The sequence below is a fragment of the Canis aureus genome, chromosome 4 (genome assembly GCF_053574225.1).
Source record: "Canis aureus isolate CA01 chromosome 4, VMU_Caureus_v.1.0, whole genome shotgun sequence".
Lineage (NCBI taxonomy): Eukaryota > Metazoa > Chordata > Mammalia > Carnivora > Canidae > Canis > Canis aureus.
Window position 1 is genome coordinate 30,834,331 of NC_135614.1, and position 5,282 is coordinate 30,839,612.

Below are 5,282 nucleotides of genomic sequence, written 5' to 3' on the forward strand. Positions count from 1 at the left end.
GCCCTACCCAAATCCCCTCTGCTGGGCCCAGGCACCCTCCCCAAGCTGCGGGAGCATTGGCTCTTCACAGCTCACAGCAGCCCTTTCTCTAGAAAGTGGCCCTGAGGTGCCAGGAGCTGCCTCATCTGGGAAGTGCCACCCTCTTGGGGGCAGCCCACAATGGCCAATACAGAGTATAAAATGCCAGGTGTCTCTCCTTAGGGGGAGACTACCCTGTGGCGTGCTTGTGCCCCAAAGCCCTTGCTCTGTGATCTAGCCAAGGGGGGGACCTCTCCCTGCCCCACTCCCCTCTTATAGGTGGCTTCAGGTGAGCCACACCCCTCAGTACATCAACTGTGCAAGAATCCCTGCCTCAGGCTCTGCTTCTGGAGAACCCCACTCAAGGCAACAGCTCTTTGCTCTCGCATTCTCTGACTGGTGGCCTTGTACCCTTTCTGAAGTCTGCAAGCTCTCCGTGTGCATCTCAGCCTCTCCTATGACCTTGACAACTGCGCTTTATCTCTGGTTCTTGCACACTTTTAAAATTTTTTAATACTTCATTTTTCCAACAACGTTGAAGTAGCTGGAAAATATTGGAAAAAAACGGACAAAATGGGTGATAAAACTTGTTATTTTAAACTTAAATATTTCATTTATCCCTGAAGCAGGATCTATGATCATTTTACTTTCCTATCTTCAGTAGAAGCAAATTCATCAATAATACCTTAAAAATGTACTCGTTACCTATCTGCTTTTCAGCTATGGGATTTGGCGTGTTTTATCATTTCTCACGATCTAGTGCCAAGCTTAAATAATTTCACATTGATTTCAGCTTACTAGAACCTCATTCACAGGACCCCACTGTGTCTATTATTGTTAAAGAAATGATCAAGCCCGCTTCTAAATTTGCATAGGATTGCACTGGGCAAAATCTGTGAATCGGTTTTATTTTTATTTTTTATTTTTTTAAGATTTTATTTATTTATCCATGAGAGACACACACAGAGTGAGAGGCAGAGACATAGGCAGAGGGAGAAGCAGGCTCCATGAAGGGAGCCCGATGTGGGACTGGATCCAGGAACTCCAGGAGCATGCCCTGAGCCGAAGGCAGATGCCCAACCACCGAGCCACCCAGGTGTCCCATGCAAATCAGTTTTAGAAGAAAAAGCATGATGGTATTTTTTTAACGTATTAAAATTGATATCTGCATCTGCTGACTTATACATTTGATTTCTTTCATTTTTGTTTATTTTCTAATTCAGATATCATATTCATCTATCTTCCTATGTTTAAAGTTTTGATGATTTGACTCATTTTTTAATATTTAATCTGACATCTTATCTCCATCCCAAAGGCTGTCCCTGAAATTCAAGACTATACCATCATATCCTATCTGGACAATACAGAGCTTTTAAACTTGTCTCCTTGCCCCAGTCTTGCTGTCTTCAGACACCCTGTGATACAGACTTCCATCATTGAAATGTGGTTCTCCTAACCTTCCAGGCTACCTGGGAGTATCCCACCCACCCCCCGACCCCGTACAGGTGGGCCCGTCTGCACAATTCTGGAAAACAGGTTGTGTGCCTAAATAATGTGGGTTACTTCTAGGCCACAGCATTTAGCTGCCACTGTGAGGATCCCCAGCATGCTGGTCCCCTGCCACATGACAGGGAGGTTATGGGCTATAAATGATGCACCTGCAGGATGGTGGAGCCTCTATCAGCCTGGGTCCCTGAGTGGCTTGTGGAACTGAGCATCCCACTGACCTATGTTGGAAACGTAGCTTGAATTAAAATGTTAAAAATCTGTATCATTTTAAGCCAGTGACACTGAGTGTTCATTTATTCCCGTAGCAAAACCTACCCTAATCGGCCTCGTGCGTCCATCCTTACACGGCTAGCTGCTGCTGATCATACTGCCGTTGACTGAACACTAGCTACGTGTCAGGTACTGTACTAATTGCCTTATTTGCTTAACTTTGTTTATTCAGTATCACAAAACCACAGGGAAGAAACCATTTTATACAAGAGAGGAATGAGGAGCAGACAGATTAAAAATTTACTTTCTGAAAGAGGAGGTTCTACACCCTCCTGTCTATCGCACCAGGCAGGGAAAGGTCGGGTGTAAGATACAATTTGTGGGCAAATTAAATACACAGAAATATTCCTCATTTTCATGAAGACATGTGCTTTCTCTCATTTTCCCCCAAAGACATCACCCTCTTGGTTTATTGTTCACTTTGATAAGAGACATCGTGTACTAGTTTCCTATTGCTGCTGTAAATGATTACCCCAAACTCAGTGACTTAAAACCACACCAAGGTATTATATTAGATTTCTGAAGGCCAAAAGTTCAAGGTGGTTCTTACTAAACTAAAATCCAAGATGCCAGCCGGCCTGCGTCCTTTTCTGGAGACTCTAGTGAAGAATCCATTTTCCTTTTCCAGCTTCCAGAGGCTGCCATGTGACCTGACTCATGGCCCCTTCCTTTCCTCCATCTTCAAAGCCAGCAATGGTCAAAGTCTTTGTCACACCTTATCCCTCTGACACTGACTCTCCTGCCCCATATTCCACATTTAGGGACGCTTGTGATTTCATTGGATCATGCCAGGATCAGCTCCCCACGTCAAGGTCAACTGATAAGCAACTCGAGTTCCATCTGGAACTTTAACTGCCCTTTGCCATGTACGGTAACATATTCAGAGGTTCCAGAGATTAGGGCATGGACTTCTTAGGGACGTCATTATTCTGCTCACACACGGATACCAAGAATTATTTCTCTACTGTAAGAAAACAGCAGTGGTAGCTGCTGCTGAGTTAACAGTGATACCAGAGCAGTAGCGTGGGCAGGTAGTTGGGAGACGTAGAGACTCTGGACAACCAGCAAGCAGTGGCTGTGACCAAGGGGCCGTTTGTTGCCAGGTCGGGGTGCAGAGCCAGCTGCTGCCAGATCTTCCAATTTTCCCAGAGAATCTGGAATGCAGATTTTTAAAAATGTTAACAAGCAGACCAAAATGTGCATGCACAGACACACGTAGCCCACAGAAAGCCCATGTGAGCTGCATCTGATTCAGTGGCTGCTAGTCCTTGACCTCGCCCTGGGGCCGTGTGCGGGTATAAGTGGCAGGACTGAGCTGCAAGCCCAGAGCTGTGGGACTCCGGAGGGCCAACTTAACCACCATGTTTGCTCCTCTACATCAGCTGGAGAGACCCCTGCCCGCTTAAAGCCCTTCAGAGGTACCCATGGTCTGCAGATCCCAAGTCTGGTCCCATCTTCCAGCCCAGCCCTGAACTTACTCTCTCTGCCACCGTCGCACACTACTGTGGCCCTCCACATCTCTGCCGATGAGTGCCCTGTCCTGAACGCCACACTAGCCTTCTGCCCACCCTGACCCTCCTTCCCTGGAAGCTGCCACCTGCCACTGCTAAGGGGCTGCCAAGTTTGGCCCACACGACCAAAAGCCCCCTTGCTCTCAGCCAGCTAGAGCAGGATAGGCACACAACCCAAAGGCTTAGCTGGCCAGTGAGCCCTCACATTACTTCCCTCCCTCAAGAATGTGGCCTGAGATGAAAAGATGGCTTTCAGGGTGGATGCCTGCAGCCCCAGTTGGGCTGGAAGCCTGGCCTCCTCTCTCAACGCTTCCTGATTATAAAGGTTCTCTGTTGTTAGGCCCCATCTTTGCCTGGCACTTAGTCCTTCGCTCCAGATTGCATGAATTCCTTGTACCTTCTCAGGAATTTTTCTGATATCGAAAGTTAAGTCTTCTGACTCCTGCCACTAGACCGAAAGGAGATTTCTAGTTTTAACAAAGAAGATGCCTGTTAGAACAAGAATACATGTCCAACAAAGATCAAGTCTTGGCTTTAGTGGGCTTGAGAGACTCTGAGGTCCCACCAGTGGCCCTTACTCCCGATTACTGCTGCTCACTGTCCAGGACACAATGTCATCCCCATGAGGCAAGACCACCCCAACCACACTACTGCTGGTAAGGCAACACATAAACCCACAGATCCTGTCCTCGGCAGCACCCCAGAATCTCTCTTTAGGTTGGTTCTGGAGCCTGCTATTCAAGGTGGTTCCTGGCTCCTGGAGGGGACATTTAATGTCCTGCCTTGCAGCAAGCACCCTTCCCTTCTTCTGGGCACAGTACCAGCTGATTTTGGGGAATCACTCTGTTCCTCTTTCTGCCCCTCTCTGATATGCGAGCTGAGCTATGCTGTTGTAATAGTTAACAGCACACTATCAGTGGTTTCATACAACATTCACATCACAGCTCACGGTGGGTATTTCTGGTTGGGACCATCTGTGTGGTCACTCAAGAATTCAGGCTCTTCCCTTCTTGTAATCCTGCCCTCCTTTGGGTCCTGGAGCCCTCTACATGAGGCCACCCGATGGGAAAAGACAGCAGTCCCCCATAGGGAGTGAGTTTGTGGGCAAGGCCCACATTCTATTGATTGGGACTCAATCACATGGTTACCTAACTGCAAAGGTAGCAGGATGGAGTTCAGAGAGAAGGCAACCTAACTACATGGAGCTACAAGAGAGAATCCTAGGGAAGGATCCTGCTTGGCAGGCTCAGTTCTATGTCCACTTCCTGGACCAGTCATTGTGGACTGGAAAACAAGGTTGTGTCCGTTCCCATGGGTTTGACGGACACTTAGCCAGCGTATCACTTAACTTCTGCTGCATAACAAACAGGTATTTATTATTCATAGCTTAAAACAACTGTTTATTTTTGCCCATGAGCCTGTGGGTTGAGTGAACAGTTCTACTGATCCGGGCCAGGCTCTTCTAAGCTCAGTTGGCTCACTCGCGTATCCGCAGTCAGCAGGCAGGTTGGTTTAGCATGGCCTCGCTCACATGTTTGGTAGTTGGCTTGCAGTCAACTGTGGAGATGGGGTAACTGGCCATGGGTGTCTCATCACCCATCAGGCTCGCCTGGGCTTGTTCCAATGGTGGTAGCAGGTTATGAGAGATAAAGAGGAAGTATGCAGGACTGCTTAAATCTCAGAATTGAGACAATATTACTTCTACCTCGTTCCTTTGGTCAAAACGAGTCACAAGGCCAGCCCCTGGCCTATTTCCTGGCCTATTTCCTATTGACAGCATAGGAAAATAGACTCCAGCTCTTGATGAGAACTTCAAGGTCACATTGCAAGAGGTGTGACTAGAGGGAGAAGATCGCAAGGCAGATGACTGCAATCTACCACAGGCAGGTCAGCTACATGTTTCCGTAGGAGCTGACACATTGTACTCTCCAGTGTGTAATGACGGGTCTGGAGAAGGGCCCAGAGCCCCGCTGG